Raw genomic sequence first — 26,161 nt, 5'->3', positions numbered from 1 at the left:
TAGTAAACACTAGTTACCATACAGGTAAAGTTTAAAACTAAATTAATTAAAGATGTAAAGTTGCAGTACTGAACAGCCATTTCTCCTAAGAAGTATATCATGACACAGTGCTAGAGTACCGGAACTTCTGACCTTTGCCCATGAGTATCTGCACTTCTTACTGCATACTGCTACCTACTGATTCCCACCATTATGCACAAGTCTCTGACTAAAACTTAATCAAACCAAAATATAGACTGATGCAAACTTCATCATCCATCATTCAGCTGCTGCTGTGACTGTCCCTATTGCCCTATAACTTCAGTTGCTCACTGCAAAAAGAGATTTCACATGGAATGTACAGTAGTCATGCCGTTATACTGTATTTTATCTAAAATAAAAGCCACACGCTGGACAGCTTCTCATTCAGGGTGCTCCAGTTCTTTATACAAGAATTTTGCATTAGCTAAATATGTTTTGAGGGAAATGTAATGCTGCCTAGATAACATTTTTTGGAGGATGACATGCAAAGAAGCATTTTTTTTTTTTTTTTTTTACTAATCTCAGAGTCTCACCTAACTGGAACCCACCACCTGCTCTGGTAAGTGCAGGGTGAGATGGAAAGATAAAGCGCTTAAGCAAACAAGCAAGCAAAGTTTATTTATATAGCACCTTTCACAGACACCAGTCACAAAGTGCGAAAAGAAAAGAAAAGAAAAGAAAAGAAAAGAAAAGAAAAGAAAAGAAAAGAAAAGAAAAGAAAAGAAAAGAAAAGAAAAGAAAAGAAAAGAAAAGAAAAGAAATAAAGAATATCTTAAAGAATACACAAAAACAAAAAGGTGTTAATTGAATATTTCTCAGTCACTATTACCACATATGTGTGTGCCACACATTAGTGCCCACATTTTAATATTAATGTCAATTACTGCAGAACACTTTCAGCCTTTCTTTCACAACTTGACAGTGCCCAGTCACCAATGACACACAGCTGTTTTACTATCACTGAACAGGGACAAGTGGAAAGGGAGGAAGCAGCCTTCTCTCCTTTACTTTTCTCCCTTACAAGTATTTATCTACTACTATTGAAAAAATGCACATTATTGTCATGGTCACATGTTTCTTATTGTTCTATTGATTGGTTCCCAAATGTCAAGAGCACGGGTCTTATTTAATATGAGCCTATCGGGGAGTGTCCTGGTAGCTGAATGCTTACTGCGCATGCCACATAACCGCAACGTCCTTGATTCGATTCCAGCCAGGGACTCTTGTTGCATGTCATACCCATTTCTCTCTCCCTGTGTTTCCTGTCTGCCTATTCACTGCCCACTATTCAATAATGAATAGAAAAAATGTCCCAAAAAAATCTCTTTAAAAAAATGAGCCTATTGGAGGCAGACACTGAAAAAGAGAGGAGGACAAAGAAAAATATCAATTCAAGAGAAGTGCTGTGCTGAGAGCATTGAGAATAATAAGTATTTAATAAGTATTTTGGAATGGTTTCTGTCTGTGTTCATACTGTATGTTAAAGGACCAGTGTGTAGGATTTAGAGGGCTCTATTGGCAGAAATGGAATATTATATTCATAAGTATGTTTTCATTAGTGTATAATCACCTGAAAATAAGAATCATTGTGTTATCGTTACCTTAGATTGAGCCCTTTATATCTACATTGGCTCTAGAGAGGGTCTTTCGCGTAACAGTAAACATTAAAGGAGAACAATCAGGGATTAGGGTTTTAACAAACTGCTTCCTCTGGTTAAGACTGTAGTAAGAATTTTGTTATTATGCTGCAGAAAGCTCCTCCAGCTCTTGGAACAAAGCCAATCATAGATTAAAAAATCAAATGTACCTCTTATACTACATTGGACCAGATTGAGTTTCCTCAAACCACTGTCAGTGTTATGGGCTGCTGCCTTCCCCCTGCTTCCTATGTAAGCTGTTGGATGGTTGTTCCAAGAAATGCCTCATGTCTTCACAGGGGGGCAGATGGTAGAGGAAGCGTGGGCAGACAGGGCCATTTGGAGCAGGGAGATGAAACAGCCTGCTACAGGGGGAAGCCAGGAACCATTTTAACTGATGGACAACCCACCACAAACAATATGCCAAAAGACAAACTCTGATTACCTCCTGTAACCTGGGCAAAAATAGTTGACATATTTCATTTGTCTCTCACAATTTACAGTTGCGCCAAATTTATTATCATGATATATACACTAATTTGAATACATTCATTGAAGTTATGTCACTAAATGGTAGAGTCATACCAAAGTTTGTTCTCTTTCCATGAGGTTGACAGCACTGCTCTGGTTACTGATGTGATTATTATATTGCAATATGTTAAAGCAGCTCAATCAATATTTTTATATTAACAATGGGTCAAATAATATGTTTAACCCAGCTCGGTTTGATTCACTCTCATAAGCCACAGCATGTGTAATAAGGCATGATAAACCGACTGCACACTACCTGCTCAGCACCAAACAGCAGACAGACACAATTAGTGACCAGCTGGTTAACATAGTGGGGCATTCAGCAGCTAACGAGTCAGCTATTTTTCTCAGTTGGTGGTGGTAATGTTGGATTTACAGTCATCAGGTGACCAGAGACATGATTCCAAATGAATGCTTAAGTTGCTCTATGTCTGCTGCATGTGTTAATAAGCAATGGTTTGCTAACACATTCACCAAAAAAAACTTTTTAAGGTGATAATATACCTATGCTAGTGCTTACAGCTTGTTCTGCTGCCCCCGAATGGCCAAAAAAGTTGCGATATGTGAAATAAACGGTCTGAGATCCTGGTTTGAAAAAGCATATTGAGTTATTTTTAGGAAAAATGCGGCCTGTAATCTTACTGACCTGCATTACAGTGACCTCTACCAGGGTTTGTAATAAACACAAGTGGTAACACTCTGTTGAGCTTTTCCACTTGCTCCTGATCAAAAAAGGACATATAAAAAAAATCAACAAATGACATCAGTTTATTTCAGTGGTTGTTGCCTTGGTAACCTGATTTTGTTGTTTAACATCACATCACTACAAATTTTACTGCTCCCTGACACATACAACTCAAGATGTGACATTGCTGTTGAGAGCGTATTTGCAGTGATGTTTTGCTTCACAAAGTCCAGTCACTGAGACCCAGCTCATATCATGAGCCAGCCCTGGAGACCTTCACAGTCACAGGGGGTTGATAAAGTCATTTCAGCTGCTGCTGATGGGGAATAAGAGCACCACAGTGTGCATTTTGTGTGTGTGTGCGTGTACACATACAGTAAATATTCGCTTCAAGCAATAATTAGTAACATTTGGCAGCAGTTACAACCTTGAGTCTGCGGATGGGTCTGTATCAGTGTTACACATCTGGAAACATTTTTACCCCATGGGTCTTGCTGCGGCTGTCAATTTGGAACCGTGTGTGAGCAGAATTATTTAAGTCTGGCTGTCACTCCATCACTCCAAGACATTTTAATTCAGTCTTGTGCAGCTTAGGCTTTACAGTTCGGATTGTCATCTTGCTGGATAATAAATCTTTCCCTTAGTTCACTGTCAGACCACAGCAGGTTTCCCTCCAGGATTTCTCTGTATTTTACCACATTTATGTTTGCCTTTACCTTCACAAGCCTCCCAAGTCCTCCTGCAGGGAAGCCTCCTCACAGCATGATGCTGCCACCACCAGGCTTCGTGCTGTGGATAGTGTTTCTGCTGATATGCAGTAATCATTTCAGTGTGTTGGTATAGTCCAAAAGATAGAGAATAGAGACCGTTCTGCCACTTTGTTTCAGAGTCTCCCAAATGCTTTCTGGCAAACAATAGCCCAGATGTCATGGGACTTTCCAAAGCACATGTCTAACATTTGCTGTGTGCCCATGGCAGCCATGGAACTCTGCATGTTCTTGATGGTCTATTCACACAAACGCAGAAATCCTTTTCTACTACATATATTTCAACAGACGGATGGGATTTTTTGTCACAGAATACATTAGTTTAACTGTTGAGGAGATGCATCATGGGTCACTTGTCAATCTAAAACATGCAACTAATGACTGATAAACAAAGCTATGTCTTACACTTAAACCATCTCACGCTTTTCAGCTCTCAAGACTTTTGTAACTTATCGCTGAATCTCTGTGGTTGGGAGCTTATTTTCACTGCTAAATTCCTGTTCGTACTCTTAGGGCATTGTCAGACCTATAGTTTGATTGTGGATCAGAGGATGAGTTCGCAAACGTGTTGTGTTTTACCCTTGGTTTTCACACAGAAACAACCTGAAGTGAACCAAAATGCATGACAAAAAGCCTTATGAGAACGTAAACACAAGAATAAGGTTCAAGGGAAGGTCCTATCTGCCCAAATATCAAGAGGGCAACGTACTTAATTGTAGTCCAAGTCAGACCTCAATCACTAGCTGCTGGCCACTGTTGACTTCTCTCATTCACATCCCAATATATAAAGCACACCTGGTTACTGGAGCCATTCAGCTCAAATTTGCAGAGTACACCTTGTGCCTGGAGGACAGATGGATGTCCAATCACATTCCCACCACAAACAAACCACTCCAGGATTCATTTATGACCAGACCAACCACAGACCACAAATCGTACCAAGGAGGAAACTCAACCAGAGTGTGATTCAGCTTAAAAATGCAGGTTTGACATTCAAGCAAGCAAGCAAAAATTTATCTATATAGCACATTTCATTCCAGGTGGAAGCACAATGTGTTTTACAGAGCATGAGCTACCACGGAAATTGCAGCCACAAAAACTATGTGGATAGTGTACAAGATAAAACATCAGACACATGTAAATACAATTACAACAAACACAAATAATGCATGTGAGTTAAAATCCATTAAGAAAGTAGGAATAAAATAAAATGAAATAAAATATGAAGACCAGCAAACCGGACTACTGAAAGGCGCAGCTAAATCTTTGCTCATTGCAGACAGACCTCTACCTATTTATACACCCATAATACAGAGAAAGTACAGTGTGTAATGTGTAGGGAGGAAATTAAAAGGCGATTATTGCTTTTCATTTATTGCCTATTTTTTACAACCTAACTTTGTGGAAAGGAGAAGGGGATCAACAGGTTATGGAGAGTCCCTTGAGAGAGCTTTGCGTGTGTCAGTGGCTCTGCTTTATCTCTAGGGAACACTCCCAACGCCGGGACTAATGTCCAAATAAGGAAATGTGCATCATGTAGCAGGTGGATGTGACTCCCCTAGTTGAGACCTGCTGATAGACGTAACAGCGAAGCAGAGGAAAGAGACTGAGATAGTGATGTAACCGACCTGTGCGCTGGCATTTGACATGTTTTGGGGTTTTTTTTTCCTGAGGCACATCCCTAAACTATAAATGATTAATTGATAATCGATTGTTAATGTGGTTGACTATTGATTAAGGAAATTGCTTAAAATTTGCATCCCTATGCCATACACATGTGTATGTATGTAAATTATATACAAGTACCTTCATTTTTTTTATGACTGACCTTACTGTACTCCTAGAAACATTTGTTGCTTTTACAATTGTCTTATATCCTTTCTGTGATTGTTATTTTTCAGTAAGGAATCTAGTCTCTCAGCTGTAGTGTAGTGACACATAGGTAAGCAGAAAAAAGTATCAAGCACAGAAGGCTGATGGGAACGTTCTCTCACTCTGTCTTTTTCTCTCTCACCCATCTGTCCTTGCTGCATTAACATCTTGCCAGAACACCCACCCCTGCTGTTACCACTGACTGAGGAGCATGTTTGAATTACTGCTGTCTCACACACATGCACACACACTCACACACACACTCAAACCGTGATATAAACCAGAGAATGTACACATCAAAAAGTGTGCAAAGCAACACTGTGTATACACTCCCATGTTGTTATCCTCTGATATCCAGAGAGAAAGGAATGCATACACATCACAGTGAGTCTGGTGTCTCAGATTCAAGTCATGCAATGTTTTTTCCTCTTTCTTTGCTCTCACATTAAAGTTGCAGAGTTGAAAAATACTGAATTTCACCACCCCCGATGCCTTCAATCAATCAATCGGACTCTGGACTTGCCTCTCCAAGAAGCTGCAGGTTATCCTAAAATAACCTCCAGGAAGTGATGCAAACATTTCCTGTTCCTGTGTCTGCTTCACTGTGAGTACCCACTTTCATCTGCTACTAACATGAGTCCTGGGTACTTAAGCAGTACCTCCAGTTTGGTCGTACTTTCCAACAAACACACTTGGCAGCATTTCAGTTAATCACTATATTTGACACCAAGTGTTCGTGTAGCGCATCTGCACAGAGGGAGTGAGAATTAAGGTGACAGTAAGAACCACCCATAGATTACACCCTAATCGTGAAGCTCTCTGGCAGGTGAGAAGACACCATAATGATTTCATGGGAAATATTTAGAGAGCCTGTTGCAAATTATCACCAGGAGCACAAAGTCATTGCAAGCCTTCAATTCAGCAGGTATTTACTAAGACTAAAGATGTTTAGTTCAGCTGATTTGCATAAAATCCAACTAAAAACAGCAGATGCTGGGCTGTTATGATGTGTTTTGGAAAGCAATGGAGGAGAAATGTTTTCTGCCTATATACTTTAAATATTGGTTGATAAGAAGACATTTTTTGGAACTGCAAGGGTGCATTAATCCCACAAGAGGAAGTCTGTGAAGAAATATTAAAGTCTGATGTTGGCAGTTGTCAGTTTAAATATTATTGGCTGCTTCTATCTATTTGCACTGGGCTGACCTGCTTGAGGAGTCTGTCTTCCCAGGATAAGCGCCAGAATCAGTTATTTCAGTAGATGACCAAAAAACAACTGCATACATTCAAATGACAAAGCCCTGTAGTGGCAGCAGGACTCCTGTCCAGTGTTTCCCCATTTCCTACCGACAGTCAATGTTGGTTTCTTAACCAAGTGCTAATTATAGTAGCCGTTATGACAAAGGTCCCTTAACCTTAATAAAGAAGTTATTTTAAACCAAAAAATTCCTTTCTTTAACTCTAACCAAGTTTTTTTGTGCCTAAACCTAACCTTAACCATAGCAGTAAATTTTTAAAATATATAAGCCATATTAATTAAGTTATTTGGGTTGCCAGTTGTGTTGAGTTTATAAACAGATGTTGATTTTCAGAGGCATGTTCTTGAAAGAACTGCTCAATTTAAACCCAAGAAATTAGTTGGTTATTGGAAACTTGATTCTCCATATCTGTTGAACTGCATGCTTGCCTGTAGAAAGATCTGATGTTTGTATGTTCAGTCGACCTGCTGTGCACTAACTAAAAGTTACAAGCAATTAATTGGAATTAATCAATAAAAAGTGGACCAACTGAACACTGTATCCATTTTAGCTTTAGTTAGTACCAAATTACATTATCACATGTCCAAGAACCTTCCTATGAATTCACAGTTACAATTCCTTTATAGTTAATTATTAATAAAATATTGGACCAGTAAAATAAAGTGTAATCAAAGTTGGTACAGTAATGTCATCCACTAAATGGTTCAAATGGCATGAATGGTTATACACTACACATAGGATTGGCTTTCCTCCTGATGGTGATCCAAAGTGAATCCAAGCACCAGTTCAGTGGAGCACAATAAACCCCCTCAACAAAATATTAAGCTCACTGTCGAGTCTTGATCAGTAGGGAACAAAAAGGAAGTGCATAGAAAACCTCCAAAACTGTGATCCCTTGTGTGCCTGACAAATATGTTCCCTTGAATTCTAGCGGTCCCTTTGTAATGGCTGAGCACAGCTCCTCTGCTACTCTGAAAATCTTCAGAGTTTTTTCTCAGAGGGGAATTTATTTTTCTCACAACTGTGTTGTGCATAAACTTCTGAATGTGTCATTGAAAGATCCTCTGAAAGAAGCAACCAATGCCAAAAACAGTTTACCCCACTGTAAGTTTTTGTTTATGTGATCTAAGATGTCAGGTTCCTAGAGTGGTAGTGGAATCCACTCATTGAACTGTATTAGACTGGGACAGTGGCTCCCAAGTTTACCCTGTAACAGAAGATAAAATGTTATATGAAATTGTAGTTAATGTAAATGTTGTCTCATTTTTTATGTGTTAGAATATTATAAATGTACAGTAAAAAAGCTGAAATCATCCTCAACGCACCCCAAGGTACCACACTCCTCTTCATTGCAGCCCTTAAAGGAGCTGCAATGTTTCAAAAACATGGGAACATTTCTCAACTTCAACCAAACAAGGAAGTTTACAGTAGGACATCCTGAAAGCAGGCAGAGCCACAACAACGTATAGGTACCACACAAGAGAGTGCACCTCTTCAGGCCTCAATATGCTTCACACAAAGTGCTTGTTGTTGGATTGTCTAACAGCATCTGAAACTCTCTGTCCAATGTCAGAATTGATTTCTATACATTTCTGGAACAGACAAATCTGACAATCATGCCAACTTCACGCATTTGCCAGGTGTGTGCAGGGAGAAGGAAAGGCAGAGGTTGAACTTCTCTCTCAAGCTCTCTCACTTCTGTCTCTCTCTCCATTTTTCCACACAACCACTACCCATCACATTTCGTGTGTACAACACCACAAATGCTTTTAAAGACAGGCTCTCTGAAAATGTCTGCTGTTAGCTCCATTTGTAGGATTCATTGTGTTGATACTACAAAGAAGATCAACAAGGCAGTGTGATGCAGCCAAGGGGAGGTCAATATAACAAGGAACAACCTTCAGGATCAATTTATCGAGGCTAAAGAGGGAATGCTGAGGGGGAAGCAGACTGTGCCTGTCCTGTACACCTGGCTGTCATGACAGACACTCTCTTCTCTATGATGGCAGATTTTTTACAACACATTCAAGTGTGGCCAATTGGAACGGCTACTTGTTTACCTTTATATGTGGTTGGACAACATGTTGTACTAAATATTACTCTGTTATTACAGTATGTCTGGCAAAGCACTTTCTCCATAGCAAACATTAGTGCCCTAGTGTTCAACTGTAGCTGAGTGGTGTCATGGCTGCTGGGTATTGCAGTTGATCTCTAAATGATCTCTAAAAACAAAGAAAACTTTCCCCACTACCAGCATGGAAGATCTAGCAGTGTGGTACTTCGGTCGATGTCATGTTTGACAAGCATGTAAGGACACTGTGCCTGGAGGTGATGATGGGAACAGGTGTGGAATGTTTGGGTCAGTGAACTGAGCTTGGTTCCTTGACTGAGGAACTCTGGCTCACAGAGTTTCTGCTTCAGTAAACAACAGACAGTCTGAGCCTGTTGTCATGACTACCGCTCCCCCAGCTAGATTGTTAACGGCCATTTTTGACGCAAACACACACACACGGAGCATCACAGATAGATTTTTTCGATAATAAGTGCAAAATATTTAGTTATACATGCTCTCAAGCTCATAATTTATATCTTAAAATTTACTTTGTACCCTCACATTATGAACATCTGTTGTCCTGTAAAAGCATGTCAAAGACAATGATGTGTTTAATAGCCAAAAATCTAATTACAGCCATGTATTATTTCATTTAGATTGTCCATGAGCGTCCATGTTTATTTTGCACAACATTACAGAGCAGCATGTGATTACCCAGCAGCCAAAGCTGACCAGCAGAGAGTAAACAAGAGGTGCTGAAATAATATCCAGTGAAGCATTAAAACTGTATGAGACAGAGAGGCAAGGTGACAAGGACAATGGAGTTACTTATTTGTAATGACAAATTGTCAAAACTGATACTCCTGAAACCTGCTTCTCTCCATACACACACCACACACACACACACACACACACACACACACACACACACACACACACATATTTCCGGAAATCATACCTGCGCCACCAGACGCCAGTTTCTCACACTGGGACACTGCTGCTAAATTCACAATGGGAGAGTAAACTGTGGTACAACATTGTCCATCAACGCTTCATGTGATTTTAGTCTGCATGCTGGAAGGTAGATGTCTACTCTATTTTGTGAATTGTGAATTTATCACCTACTTAAAACACAAATAAAACTATTACAAAGTGTGTAATTGTGACACAGTTACACTTTCCAGCCTGGACTGCATTTTTTTTTAAAATAAAATATTCCAGACATCAGTCAGTGTCAGTCACTGATAACTTCATGTTTATTTAAGGCCCCAGTCGTTCAAAGTGCACCTCATTTCATCCAAGGTGAAATTATCAGTAAGATACTAAGGAATGTCTGAATGTTATTTAGCAATTTTAGGGAATAACTTTTATGATTGAAGCATTGTTTTATCTTATTTTTTCTATCACAGTTGTTTTACACAAATTTCAAGGAGTAGAGGTTTGATCTGTATGCTGTTATATGCACAATGTTCCTTTTTTTGTGCTCTTTTTCAAGTCAGCCTCTGGTTCCTCCATCTTCAATTTACCTGCCTCCCTCCTTCAGTCCCTGAGTAAAGCTTTTGCGGCTGGCCTCTTCACCCAGAGAATAACAACTCCTCCAAACTGTTTCCTCATCATTTCCTATTCTGCCTTCTGTCTAGCCTGCTACCTTGATCTCCTCTCTTTTGTTCCATTACTGATCCCTCCTGGTCTGTGTCTACTGCTTGATCTGATGACTGCTTTTTAGGCTTCTAGGCTTTCCTGAGGCTTTGCTTTGAGTGGTAAAAGCTGGTTGAATAGTTATCAGCCTCATAGATACAAAGTTAATATTCTAAATAGAAGTCACTGATACCTCAAGTTTCCTGGAACTTTGGTGAGTCTCCTATATGAGCTGTCCTTGGCTGGTGCTCCATCATTATGTTTACTTAAAGGCTTAAACTCACGCTATCTCTAAATGTACCATTCAGCACCAAGTAAGCTCTACAGAGGGGTCACTGTAGGATTTTTTCTCATCAAACAGAGAGCAGGCCAGATTTACCTGCTCGCTGCACTAACAGCTATGAGCCTATACTTGAGCTAAATGATAACATGCCCACAATGATAATGCTAGCATGGTGATGTTCAGCAGGCATAATATTTACCATGTTCATCATGTTGGTCTAACATGTTATTATGCTAACACTTCCTAATTAGCACTAAACACAAAGTACAGCTAAGGCTTATGCAAATGTCATTAGTTTTGCAGGTAAGTATCAGACAAAATGAAAATTTGACCAAATGATGTTGCAAGATGAATAGTTTATTACAATTCATCCTCTGGTGACAATGAATGTGGGAATCACATTTCACAGTAATCCATTTAATAGTTGTTGAGATATTTCAGTACAGAACTAAAAGGTCAACCTCATGATGGCATTAGTGGAAAAGTCAGAGGATCACTGAAGTTATCAGAAAACATTGTCTGAAAATCATTAATGTCTGTACCAAATTTCGTGCTAATCAAGTAGATGTTGTGTTGAGATATAACACAATATAAGTGAAAACTCTGACCTGCTGGTGGCACTAGAGGGAAAAGTCAGAGGATCATCAAAGAGGTTAGAATAAATCCTCTAGGGACCTTGAATATCTGTTGAAAATTTCATGGCTTTCCATATTATAGTTAGATATTTCAGTCTGGACCACATATGTCTCATGGTGACACTAGAGGAACAGCCAGGAGTTCCACAAAGTCAGTATGATTCATCCTGAAGCAGACATGAATGTCTGAACAAAATTGCATAGCATACTATAATATTTCAGTCTGGACCAAAGTGATGGACTGACAGACCACTGCTATCCCTAGAGTCATGCTCAAGCATGTTTTAGCATGGCTAAAAATGATCTGGCAAGCACATTAGCAAACATGCCTATTTTGCTCATTTACACATCCAACAGACACAAAGCAACATTAGCATCCATTTGAAGTTGTGTGTCTGCACCCCCAATGAATGTAAATCCAGAAGTCACCCTCTTTTTAGCTCTGGCTTCCTCTCCAACAACTCCTAAGAAAAATATCTGTTGTTGCTAAATGCTCCACTACATTCACCAGCTGGTTGCTTACTTTGTCTTTGTTTTTTGTTTTTTTGCTGAAAACAGCTACGTGCTGCTGCTGGAGATGAGGTTGATGAGAGGGGGTATCATTTCTGTACCTAAAGGTACATTCATCAGAAAATTACCCTACAAGGTACAGAAATGGTCCTGAAGGTGATAACTGTGGATGTTTTATTTTAAAGGTACAAAATCATTGCTGACAGAAAAAGGTACATAATTGTACTTTCAACAAGCTTAAACCGGTTCAAACTGGTTCATCCCCCATTATGTTCCCAGACATGGAATGGCAGGAGACAGTGAAAACTTTGATTGTCCACGGATGAACTAATGAAAAAATAATTGAAGATGGAATATATAATTAACAAAGAAGAGTCAAGAAAATTCAGGGGTAAGTAACTGGACCTTAACGTTTCTTTTCATGCTACTGTTAGCTAGCTAGCTAACTTTAACAAGCCTAACTCGGGATACTGTAACTTCACATTAGGTAGCTACATTTACAGCTTTTTGCTAGATAGGCTACACTCTATTATTTCAAAATGTATTTATTTGGTCTTTTAATCAAGTAACTTGAACTTTGACAGAATACTTTTTATTTCAGAGTGATTTTGTTCATTTAATCAAGTTTCTAACTGCAGTGTAGCAGAGTTGAAATGCTTCCACTTGCCATCACCATTAGTCCCCATTTTATTTTATTTTATTTTTTACAAAGTATTTTTACTGTTTCATTCAATATTCTTTGCAATTCTCCACTGGGACTTGTTTTTCTGTATTTATTAATTTTATGCATTAGCACTCCCTCATGGAGCCCATGCAGACTTGAGTAGTGCCACCAAGCATCTAGCTCCCGGCCTGAAAAGTGAAGCCAATGCGGAAGTGCCTTAAACCGGCAGTATTTCTAATGGCCAGGAGGGGTGTGACTACACTGGCTGCAAAAAGAAATCCGACTGTCTGAAGTCTGTGAGAAAATGACCCTACTTCTCACTTGATTTATTACCTCAGTAAACAATTTCCTAATGAGTTTATGGTTTCAATCGCTAGTTTCAAGTCTTACTCAATACAGCATGATGTTCATTTTGTAAATTATGGTCCCATTTTAATTCCCATTTTAACTATCATGGGACATAAGAGCCACAATGGCCACATTTATGGGAAATACATCAGATTCAAATAAACACAGAATTTTCCATTAATTCACTGTTGTCTCACTGAGTTAAGAAGTTGAACTTTACCTGATGTCAGAGCAGGAAAAGCCCAGGTGTAACTAATCATTTTAGGTATAGGCTGTCAGTAAGACAGCATGAACAGTATTAGAGCCCTGAAACTCATAAATGTAATGCACACAGGATCAATGTTTTCAGTTACTCCTCTGCAGCTTCTGCTGAGAGGTGTCTGATAGAGATAACAATAATAAATTGCTTTTTGTTTTTTTACTAGAATTGACAGGAATCTTAGTTTCAGCAGCATGAATCTGAAATAAATTCTGTTCAAATGAGATTTCAGAAATGGTGACCTCTAGTTGGTGATCATCATCAGGCAACCAGAAAAGAAGAAACAATATGAAGATCCAAAAAGTTTAGAACCAATGCAATAATGCAGCAGCTTTGACCATCATCAGGTAACCAGCCACTGATATGAAGAGAATTGATTTATAGGGGTCTAAAGTACAACCATTATGTGTGGAAAAATCTGAATGATTACATCAACTCAAAACCAACGATATGAATCAAATTGAGACAAATTCATTTAAAAAAGCCAAAAACTAATTATGCAGTTTTAAGCCTGAAAACTACTCACAAGCACTATACACAACATGCACGCTGCAAACTACTTGTCTAAAAAGGTGACATATAGAAGTGTAGAATGATGACATTAATGCCACCTGCAGGAGCAGTCCACAGCTTAACCTTTATCAATCAACACTATGTCCAAATCACACTCAGCTCTAACTCAGTCTGTTCAAAAGAAATAAGCGTTGTTGAAAATGATTACCTTAGACAACTGATTCAGTACTCATGCATGATGATTCAAGTTCAACAAAATATGACAAATCATATCAAATCTGAGCTGAGTAAAAATTGAATCTGAGCTGGCTCATCTATTATATCTAATCAGCTAACAACTGCAATATGTCACATTGATCTGGAGCATTTTTCTTAAGATTGTACATCATCCCTCCCTGTATACTACTTACTTTCTTCCATTTTTATTTGAGTTTCCAAAACCTCACTGTGCATCTTATATACTATATAATGCCCTTTAAAAAAAAATCTGTATGGTGTATCATGTGCTAGTCTGACTTCTTTGGGAGAGCAGGGAAGGTCTTTTTCTCACATCTTCTCATCCCAAATGTATATTTTATTTCATTCTTTCCTTGTGAGATTTATTATCAAAAATAAAATAGAATAATTACATCAAAAAGATTCCTTTTGTGTGGGCTAGGCGTGCTATGGCCATATGCAGAGGACAACAATAAATAGAGATGTCCTGATCCGATCCTAAGGATCAGTATCAGGCCCACTCAAAGCATATTTATCGGTATATGGCTAAATAGTATCAGTATCGGCTAAAATAGCCAATTAATGTTAATTCTGAGAGTAACTTGATGGCAGGCCAAATTTAAACTTGGCTGTTGTTGGGCTTGTGTTTCTATGCTCAGCCAAAGATCATTTGTGAGGGAAGAAGTTCCACTCTGTAACACCACTGTACAATCAGAGTGGACTGAGAGTTTCTGTAGTTACAACAACTCCAACAGAGTGATACGTCTTCTCCTTAGTGGATCACATCATGTCAATTTCACGAGTTGCTAGGGCTTGGCGATATGGCCATATAAAAGAATCGTGATTTTTTTCAAGCTTGGGGTCAATTCACAATTTTAATTGATTCTCCTTTGCTCACAAAATGCAGGATCCTTTCTTTTTTTTCAGACAGTTGAGCAAAAATAATAAAAGATCTGCACCACCTGTAAACCTGTATTATACATAAAATACAGAATATCCCCCACAGACAGAGCTGAAAAATCTGCTCATTAATTGATCTGCCGCTATTGGTGTTTCTTGACAAGACTAGGTAGCTAGCATTAGTGACCCAGTAGGAAGGGAGGAGCAGATTGACCGAAGAAGAATCTGCAAACTGTTCAGTCATCTCCCAGTGTTTCAACTGGAAGCAGGGATGATACCTCGCCAACAAACACAAGTGCAGAACATCAGTGTGCAGAGTCATTTTCAGTCTGTCCCTTTCGTACAGGTGCCCGTTAGGTTCACTATGACATAGGCTAGTCAGAGTAGCTAGCCACCTGGAGTGACCACAGTCCTGTAAACTGCAGCAGGTTTGCATGTAGTTTTTTTTTAACTACAAATAGCCTGTTTGTCCATGTTGTAATAACTCGGTTTTAAAGATTTAGACATTTTACACATCATGCAAAAACTAAAATTTGAATTGATCAAATTATTATTAATAACTATTATTGATAAAAAAAAATATTAACTCTGGGGATAAAATTTAGCCTCCATTCCCACTCCAATCATTTTCCCACTGTCCCTTAGGCGTCACTGACACCCAAACATTTATCATTTTACCAAGAGTAACAAAGAACATTTCTATCATCAGCATCAACATTTGATTAGATTAAAAACCTCAGTGCTTCCTCATCCTTACTAATCCTCTCCTCCCCTCATCTTGCCTCTCCTCGTCTCCTTGCTTCTCTCCATTGATCTAAACGAGCTTCTATCTCCTCTGGATGGATTAACAGGCCCAAACCCTGATAGTGATTAAAAGAAAAGCAATCACTTGTCCTTAATTCAGATAAGGGGCCAACAGTTGGCATGGCAAGGGAAGGGGAGGGGGGATGAGCGGTAGCCTCTGTGTACAGTTCCCATGGCAACCACCTAGAAGGGGATAAAGGGCACAGGGGAGTGTTTGTGCATGTTTGTGTTTGTGTGTGTGTGTGTGTGTGTGTGTGTGTGTGCGTGTGTATAACCATTTAAAGATTTCACAAAGTAGTTTAAGGTATACATCACCATCAGAGCACACTCCATATCTCTCTGTCTCTCTCACACACAGACACATAAACACACACGGTGCTGAGGCCAAACTCTAAGCTTAACCGCAGACAGGCCTACTTCAAAGCGGTCAAGGTCTCTGTTTGACCAGGACAGCCACGGTGTCTTTGATGAAGCATAGTTGCAGGTTATTTGGTCTCTCCTCTGTCATTTGTGTTATCAGAGCAAATATGCACAGAGAATTCAAGGGTTTCACAGCAATACTGTGAGCTTGTACTGGATTATCAACCACAGTACATGTCCCACCCCATCTTGTTTACCTTTCATGAACAGCAAGCTGGGAGAGAATTTACACAGACAGTCACAGAATGAGAAAAAATGGTAACGGCAGGCTTACATGTTTCCAATTGCATCTTGTGTCACTCAGACAAATGGGAATGCTGTTGAAAAATTGTAGACAAAAGGGCAAAGGCTATGCAATTACATCTTGGTTCTAGATTTAATTTTGCAAAAGTTCACAGAGTCCTGTTCCTGACCAGGAACTGTCACAAGCATTGTGTGAATGAGGCTTTAGTGGTCTAACAGTCCTGTAGACTTTTGTTTGTTTGTTTTATGAATGTTTTTTTTTTTATCTTTAAATACTTGTCACATGAGAAACTATATTTCAGCAAGTCCTCCAAACTAAACAACACAATATGTCATTTCTCATTGCCTATACAAGAGGAGACTCACCCGATAGTTGTAGTGCAGGAATATCTTTTCCAGAAGCAGCTTTTCCTGTTACTCTGTACAATCAACAACACACTGTCAACCATTTATATAGGAAGTATTTCTTCGTGAGAGAGCAGTTCCAATCAACAGGACCTCTTTTTCTGGAAAGAGATGATGCTGTTGAGTTTTTTGTGATTTGAATGAACTGACCCCTTAATTAATTATTGAAATCATCTTTGATATTTTTCTATTGATTCATGGACTGAATGGTTCAGCACTCACCATGCTTTACAGTGCATTGTCTCCAGTCTATTGTGACCAGTTAGAGGCTTTCAGTGGCTACTGACTCCACCACAGCCCTAATGGCTAAAACCCATCTGATAAAAAGGAAAGAACACCCACTCTCTTCTTCCCTCACTACATATCCGCTGTGTTGGCCTGCAATTCAATTTGTCTCCCGGCTCCAGCCATCATTACTGCCAAAGGCACATTCATCAAAAGAGATGTGCCTTGCTTTTTGACCCCACTGCTTTTTATGTGATGTGTGCAGTTTGTTACAGAACAATCATCTCATTTGCTGTTCTGAGGCGTTCACTGGCCTGTTTGAACTAATGGCTCTACCAACATGCATGTAAGTTGCTCACACAAACAACCACTTAACAGACACATGTGATGTACAAATGTACTATTTTAAAATAAATATTTTTTCTGTTATTGCCACTATTATTCTATTCTATTCTATTATTCTATAGCTTATTACTATATTACTGTAAACTCAATAAACAAATGACAGGCAAAGTCTAGCTGTGGTGCAGCTAACACTCAACTATTAATTAGTTACTATTTCTCTCTGAGCTTCCTGAGCTCCCAGTGAGCAGAAAACGACACAAAGAAAAGAGCACAGCTGTTCTGATGCCTGACTTGCTGTCAGTCATCAGAATAAACTAGCTTTTGAATTTCCCCTGCGGGTCCAAGCTGCTGTCAGGATTCAAGACAACCAAAGGAAAAGCCCAATGAATGAGCTTCTTGTCTCTCTGTGTGACTTTGTGGTTATAAGCCTTGGTTTGATGGTAAAAACTTCAGCAGGTATGTTTCCATCCACCTATTTTTACCTCTTAATGCATTTTTACATTATACTTGGCTAAAGTGGGGATAAAGTTGGGATATTAATATATATATCACTTTACTTGCAAATGTTCATTGGCACTTACTTAACAAGCATAGTTATCATTAAGTCGACTAAAACGTTATCTTTCACTTCACCTGGGTTCACTATCCCCTCCTAGAAAACTGAGATAACACCGTTGTGTGTGTGTGTGTGTGTGTGTGTGTGTGTGTGTGTGTGTGTGTGTGTGTGTGTGTGTGTGTGTGTGTGTGTGTGTGTGTTGGAGGAGCTCAGCCCCACCCTTGGTCAAACCTCGACACAGAGAGCAGAGGAGAGGAGAGGCTGCAGCCCCACCATAAATTACACCAAAGCCATATTTTCTGATCTACTTATCTCACTCCCTGGTTTCTTCTATTACCGACAGAAGAGCCGACCTTAAAAATGCACCAGGTTCTTACAAATTTAGAACTGGTTCCAGTTCAGAACTGGGTTTCATGGGACAGCCCTAACAGTAATGGGCACATAACTAGCATGAATCTTAAACTTCGCACTGCAAGGCAAAATAGTTCATTTGGTACAGCCTGTAAAACACCATGCAAAAATATTTAGTACTCAAATAACTGGCAAAAGGACACACCAAATGACTTGTTGGGATGTAGACTTTTTGCTTGTAGTACAGTGAACTTACACTTTGATAGGTCATATTTGCATTTCTCTTAGGTTGAGCTATAGAGACGTTCATCATCTGGCTCATTGTGCGTGGGCCAGACAGCAGTCACTCCACTAATGAGGGCAGCAACATGTTGCTTTGAAACAGTTGGGAGGGGGTGTTCTCTGTCTGGCTCTTCTTCAAAAGCATCTGACCTGAGCCACGGGCGGCACAAGATGACAGCGGGGTACAAATCCCGTTCCAGCTGCCATAACCTGCATCTGTGCTCAACTGGTTCCAACCAGGGTCGTCTTCAGGTTACGCACGCGCTGCATTAGCCTGCTGCATTAGAACCAAAGTCAAACCATATGCTTGTGTGGCAAAGGATGTTTCAGCATCTCGTTTAGTGCAGGGATTTCCAAGCTCACAATGTGGATTTAAAGGATTAACCTCATACAGTATGCTGTGTGTTTGGATTTCAAGCCTGTTCAAATGATGTGTGAGACACATATAAAAAATATTTGTACAGAAGTTACTTAGCATCACATTATTTTTTTGACTCAGCGAGCCATCTGTCAGTAATTTCACAAGGTTTTATATACTGTAGAATTATTTCACATTGAGTTTGAGGAACAGCAGCTGTTGTTGAACTGAAGCCTTGCCATCATTGCCATCTCCACTCCCAATGAAAGCACTGTTATAGATATGCCTTCTGTGAGATTGGTTATTTAAGTGTGGCTTGGTACTGTTGGATTTTAATTGGATTTTAAGTGGTTATTAGCCACAGAGTGCAGCTCCCGCACCAAGAAACCAATATTTACTCTCAGCACTGATAACTGGAAAACAAATGGCTCATTTAGTGGAAATGTATTTGTTTCATGTAATGCCCGGTCCTCGCTTCCTGTCTGCCTCCTTCTAATCACCACCCCAATTCTAACAGTCCAACTCTCATCCTTCTCTTTTTCCATTTCACGCTCCCTTCCATTCCCCCATCCTCTTCGTCTTCTGTCTCTTCTCCTCCCCCCCCCCCCCCCCCCCCCCCCCCTCTCTCTCTCTGTCTCTTACTCATTCTGCTGTTCTGCTGGGCCGCTCTGGGGAGCCTTAACACTCTGAAAATGAGATACTCACCCTCTCATTACCTTGGGCTTTCTGACTCATCTGACTGTTCTGGCCACTGACCTCTATCCTGCTACTCCTGGTTTGTTTTAACCTCCATAAATGACTGAATCATTTCTTACCTGAGGTGTGGTCTTTGTAAGTTAAGTAGATGATTGAATTTTTGTAAGAAATTCATTAATATCTCCTCATGGTTTGGTTTGACTTGTGCACATATTTGGTCAAAATTGTAATCCCTAAAAGAAGAAATGTAAATTATTTTTCGGCAGTCTTAGCTCTCCTATACTGGTGTTTCTCCAAGCTTTGTTCATTTTGGTGATGATGTTGATAGTATAATTTGATTGGCGCAATATCTGAACTAATAACCGTTTGCTCTATCACTTTTTTCTACCAGGCAGTACTGAGCACACTGTTGTATATGTTTGAACCAGCTGTGGGTCAGCGTTGTTGCCTGTTGCTTACACATACAGTATATGTGACTTCAGCACTCAGCACTTTAGTTCATTTTCAGCACTGTGATTCACAGAGTAACATATGAACTGGTGGGGTTGGTGAAATCTGGCAGAGTCAAACTCTCGGCTCCCATTGGACGAGACCTGCCAAAACCCACATGGGATTGCTGTCCCCTGGCAGTGACATCACCAAAAGTATAAACACCTGAGACACTCTCAAATTCGTGCTTCCAGCTGTTTCCACGGCTATGAGGGATAAACCCCCATATGTACGTTGACTCTAATTAGGCTGCTGGACAAGTAGAGATTTCTCTGTGTTCAACTGAGCATGTTACTGGAACTGAAGAAGAAGACTGCTGTGCAACCCAGTGATCTCACCCTTTACCTGCAAAAGTTAAGGAAAAGGATAACCTGCTTTTCTTCTTGAAACCCGCTGACAGAGTGAGAAGCATCCAAACTCCGAGGAACCAAGACGGACCCAAAAGACTGAAACACATTCTATTCGCCTCCTTAAGCAATACAAGTAAGAGGGTTAAGTCTTGCCAAAGATAGGTTACTAATGTGTTATTTGAAGCTTTATTGCTGTTGTTGTGAAGTTGACGGACCATGAGTCTGGTTATTGCTGCTGAGAATACTGTGGAAGTATTATTGTTGTTTGCTGCTTGTTTTGGTTGTGTTTATCATGCTAAGTTGATTTGTGTTTTGTCTGATTTTGTTTGGCTGCTTTGTGTTACTTTGCCACCATGTGTGAAGCCAGTAAATTGCATTTTATCTGTTAGAAGGCCAGTGACCACGGTGGACAGATCACAGTCCATTTACAGTGTCTCTGAGTCATAAAAGCAATTATTGCTTCTTCCAACAACCGCTAGGATCTCTTTATGCTTTTGGTGCATTCAGCCCCTTTCTCCTCTTACTAACCACGCACATACACGTTCCAAAACATATTCATACACACATTTGGTGAGTAGATAACTCAGTAGCAGAGCTTAGCTCTGTCTCTAAGCTATTGTATTGTCAGAGACACATGTTAAGCCGGCAGAAGCCATTAGCCATTGTCTCTGTTCAAATCTTGCGGTCACCTCCTCTGACCTGACGTATTCCCCCACATGGGTCCCCCCCACCCACACACACACACATCTACATGTGCCATGTGCTTGCTTGTTGTTTATAGCTGCTTGTATTTAATATAGTTTGTAGTTGGATGAGAGATGTTTATTGACTGAATTGCTATTGATTGTTAATTTATATTGCCAAAGTTAATAAACTCTGTTATACCTGAAAGAGAAGTTCCCTGACCCCAGGGTGGTGCCCCGTGATTAGTAATTCTTGTTAAAGAATTTTCTTGATTGTTAATAATTAATAATTATCTTTAATAATCATTAATTATTACTAATAACCAAACCTGCTACTAACCAAATCCCAACACCATCATCACACCTGGAGCCCTGAAAGCGAAACAGTTAATGCTAGCTCAACCCCCTCTCTTTATGATGCAGGACAAACACTAACCCCATTTGGGACTGTCTCATCCACTGCCAGGGAGATTTGTTTTCCAGCATGATCTTTCAGTTTTACAAGATAGAGGTCTAAAAACTGTTTTATCTCATGTTGAAAGATGGAGAAATATGCTCCATACTGAGTAGTCATATCATTATAGTTTATACACAAGGACAGTCCATCTTTAGAAATTAATTTACTAGTTATCATTCTGGAAGCTATTTGTGAGCATATCCTAGAATGTCTCAGCTCAAAGAAAGTTATCTGAGGGAATCAGAAATCTACACCAGAAAACAGCTAAATTTGAGGTGGGTGTCAGGGGACACAGGGGAACTAACCAACCATGAGCAGCTGCTGTCAGACTCTCTGTGTCCACTCTGGAAAGACAGAGAGTCCAGTGTTCGGTGGAGCTTTGACAGTCACTAGAAGCTCATTTATGGGCCTTGGGGAATGGTGGGAGAGTGTCAGTACATAGCCATAGCCCTGCTGTTTATCCTGGTTGACATTACTGTTCGTTATTGGCAGGCCCATGTGTTGTGTTTGCTGCCACAGAAAAGGAATAAATCTATTGTTCATGTACAACGTTGTCTCTTCATTGTCTCTAATCAGGCTTGATAACAGCAGCAGCTATGTGTGAGAGACACAAACTGAGATTATAGTTAGCCAGTGTTCTGCAAAAATATTCAGAACCTGATACATCACAGTTAGGGACTGGCCTAGGAAGTTTGGATGAACTCAACAAGCTAATTTTGAGAAGAAAAGGTTGCTTTTATACAAAATATGTGTATGGTTGGAAGAATCACCTGCATTAATACCATATTGCAACATGAATATGCAAAATGGTATGGTATCTGTATAATAGTATAACAATTCTAAGGAAGTTCTGAGTATGTTGTGAGTGTACACATGAGAAGTGACAAACGTAAGCATACTCAAATATGTGAGTAAAACTGATTGAGTGCAGTGTTGATGTACTATATCTGTATTCACTGCAAATAGCAGTAATAACCATGGCAAATAAGTGCACAGCAAAAAAACAGGACCTCTTACCAAAATATGATCGAAAAACACTTAAAAAAAGAGGGGGAGCCTGTCTCCCCTCATTCCAGGTAAATAAGAGTTTAATTTATGGTAGGTAAGTACAAATTTCCTCTACGATCAGGCTCCTATGGCTCATAATATTCTACAACCATTGGATGGATCCAGAGAGCAGGAAAAGCTTTCACACAGCCATGGGTATCAGGACTTACAAATGAAAATAGCATATATTAAAATGATAATTCATTAAGGATTGCGAAGCAGCATCCCAAACGCAGAGTAACAGCCTCGCAATCACCAACAAGACCTCCCATTATCCCTTCCCCCACGTCTCCTTTCAGTGCTGTATTGGAACAGACAGCAGCGGATTTCTCAGCTTACACCTCATTAATTCTGAGTGGCTACTCGAGAAATGGCAATTGTCCATCACAAGAGAAGAAAAGGGGGAAAAAAGCTTCCATTTTGTGCCCCGGTCTGACATGGAAAGAGGTTTTTAGGCTATATTAGGAAACACACTGAATGACCAGAAAAATAGAAACACCTGTAGGATGTAATGTAATACAACAGTCCTGCAGTAAATACTACTGAGTTTTACTTAAAATGTCCAGTTTTTCTTGTTGATGTGTTATATGGTCTGTCTTAAACCTGTGTTGTGGTGATGTTTCATTGGTCTGCATTATATTGAAAGGTGTTTTCTAATATTTTGTCCACCTCATTTACATATATGAGTTGGGAAAATGTTAGAAACACCTTTTTTTAATGTCATGCAATCTGATACAACACCATCGTTGGCCACAGAGTTGTTTCATAAGAGTTATCTTGCCATAGGCTCTAGAATACAAATCATAAACAGAAACCTTGAATTATGAATGTTTTAAAAGGCAAAGTTTGAAAGAGGAGCATTGTGGGACGAGCTATTTTGGGCACCCCTGGTTCCGGAAGTAAAAATACCATTCATTTCTCCCATAGACAATGTTACGTGACTCACAGTTTGAGCACTTCTACAACTTGGATTGTTATGAAACTCTCCCGGTTAAATCATCAGTACAAAAGATGGACAAGTGCATTTGAAAATATCTGGTTATTTGATAAAATCTTACCAAGCTAGAGATTATGGTGCTTTGAAAACAGAATCATTAGTTACAGCCCTAATCATGTTTACAGACAGTCACTGGCCTTGAATCTGTGCTTTGCATTTTGGTACATTATAACAGGGACATAACTACAAAAAAGTTATACTATAAACCTCTATATCCTCTGCCTTGTCTAGTACATTGTCCTCTGAGAATCCTTTGTATTGCCATGTACATTTGCATATTTTCACTCAAGAGTGTACAAATTAATCTTATTGTAGTATACGCATTGATGTCAAAATCACTGGTGAGTCTATTGTTAGGAAATGCCAACATAACCTTTGGCTTTCCAGTGAGTCATTTTATCTGAACAAATGTCATAAAATCAGTCACTCAGTGTTTTGTATAATTAATTGTAGGATTATTTATCCATAGTTCACTTGAGAAACCGATGGTTACTTTTGTGGAAGATACTTTTAGCTTTTGGCAATACAACATCATTTTAAATGCTTTGTCAAATCCACATAAAGTATATAAATAGCAACAGTAAATACTAAAAATCTGGCAGTCAAGGATTTAGAGTGAAACAGTTTGTAGTCTTAAAACCAAAGCATGTAAGCCTTGGCTTCTCTGCCAGATTTCTATGGGTTTTTTTTCCTCCCACAGGCGTTTCAGTTTATGCCTAAAACATTTCACAGTTCATTCTACAACATAACTGTTCTACAACCTTGAATAATCTTGTTTTGATTATATGCTTGATCAAAACATGAGTCTATACGTTTTAATTCACTACAGAGCTTATTGTCTTCATATAAAATTCTCCAGTCCCCAAAATAGGGCTGATATGATTAATCTATTAATTGATTAGTTGAAAACAGACCATTAATTGATTTATAATTGAACATTTTGAGAACCAAGAAATCAGTAAATATCCCAACCACTGAAACATGAAAAGATTTGCTGTTTCTCTCTATCACAATTTAAGTTCAACATTTGGGAGTTTTGGACTGTTGGTCAAACAAAAGTAATCTAAGAACATTACTTTGGGCACAGGGAACTGGTAATGAGCATTTAAATGTCAAAATTGTTGACGTTTTATTGATAATACTATTAATCTTCAACGAAAATAACTTTTAGCCATATCTCTTATAATATGAACTCCAAGGGTATCAAATAATATCAATGTCAATATATCTTCTGTTCTGTGGTCACATCTTCATATCAAGCAGCCCAGTGAGGGGTCTCAATCCCTAGACTGAAGGACTGAATATGCTTCTCCTGGCTAATAGTAAATCTGTTCAGTCCTCTCTTGCTCTCTCTGTGATCATCTGTGCTGTGTTTTATGACAGAAGAATGGAGGGTTACATTGTAACCCAGGTTCCCAGGCAGATGGAACACCCACTTAGACCCCAGTCATGCTTGAGGTTTCTTCCCGTTAAAGGTGAGTTTTTCATTTGCCAATTGCTTGCTCATGGGGAAATGTTGGGTCATGATCTAGACATGCGCTAAGTGATAACTTCTGTTGTGATTTGGCGCTATATGGATAAAAATTAAATTGAACTGAATTTACGACACATCACCTGTGGTGGCCACGCACTGATTAGCAACCCGTGGTTATATAAGCACCACGCATGTGTGGCCTATCCAGTTAACCTTGATTGGAATATGTTTCGGAGCAGCTCTTAGCTGGAGAAATAGTCTCTTGACTCAGAGAACCTGGATTACAATGTAACCTTCAGTTCTCTTTCGTGTCAAGACTGTCTCTCCACCCTATATATTCCATGTGTACGGGGACTCTGTAAGATACACCGTAAGGAAACTAAGCAGAACCAGCTGCCCTTGTGGGAGGTCGGAGCCAACCTCCTCCTTTGGCCATCTAGCACTGAAACAAGGCTAGAATAGCCCTAACAACCATCCTCCATTGGCATCCTTATCCCACAGCCCAAACAGGTGTGGCCTACTGGGCTCGCCATTTTCTCAGCACAACAAATGAAATATGTGAATGCTTGTGGACTGAAAGGAAAGTATGCGCTAAGCAGCACTAATTACCCCCCATACAATCAGCACGAAGACATGGAAGCCCAGGTGGACCGTGGAGGCATGTCTGTTACTCAGCTTTTTTCCGTTTGTTTAGTTTTCCCTTGGGAATAACCCGAGGCTAAAGTACGCCTGTTTGTGTCCTCCAACTAGGTCGGAGAATATGGCCGTGATTGCAGACAGTGCTGCCACCGATACACACAAGCCACACTTGGCCACAGTAATGTAGCAATCAGCTGGGAAGCATGCCTGCCGCTACCTCCAACGAGGTCGGATTTCAACACAATGGATGGATATGCGAGCAGACCAGCTTTCAACAGCCTGTGTAGGAAAGACACTGTAGCGATCCAGAGAGGGACCTGTAGACCATCTCTCCTACTCAATAGATAAGCGGACAACGCTCATGTCAAAACACACACACTAAAACTTATATAACCACGGGTTGCTCAGAGCATGGCCACCACAGGTGATGTATCTGAGAGAGTAATCCACATAAGCTCCCCCCGTGGGGTCAGTCCCCGTACATATGGAATATGTGGGATGAAGAGGTAGTCTTGAAATGATAGAGCACTCAAAATTTAATTATTCTCA

General features: G+C 39.6%; 1 protein-coding gene across 2 annotated transcripts in view; it reads right to left on the bottom strand.

Moving 5' to 3' along the window:
* cadpsa (Ca2+-dependent activator protein for secretion a) overlaps nucleotides 1-26,161 on the bottom strand; it is a 195,071-nt gene that overhangs the window by 124,570 nt on the left and 44,340 nt on the right. The gene's annotated exons all lie outside the window — the stretch shown is intronic.

This window comes from Thunnus albacares, chromosome 4 (assembly GCF_914725855.1).
Source record: "Thunnus albacares chromosome 4, fThuAlb1.1, whole genome shotgun sequence".
Lineage (NCBI taxonomy): Eukaryota > Metazoa > Chordata > Actinopteri > Scombriformes > Scombridae > Thunnus > Thunnus albacares.
Note: the sequence above shows the minus strand (reverse complement) of the source record. Positions and strands in the feature narration are given on the sequence as shown.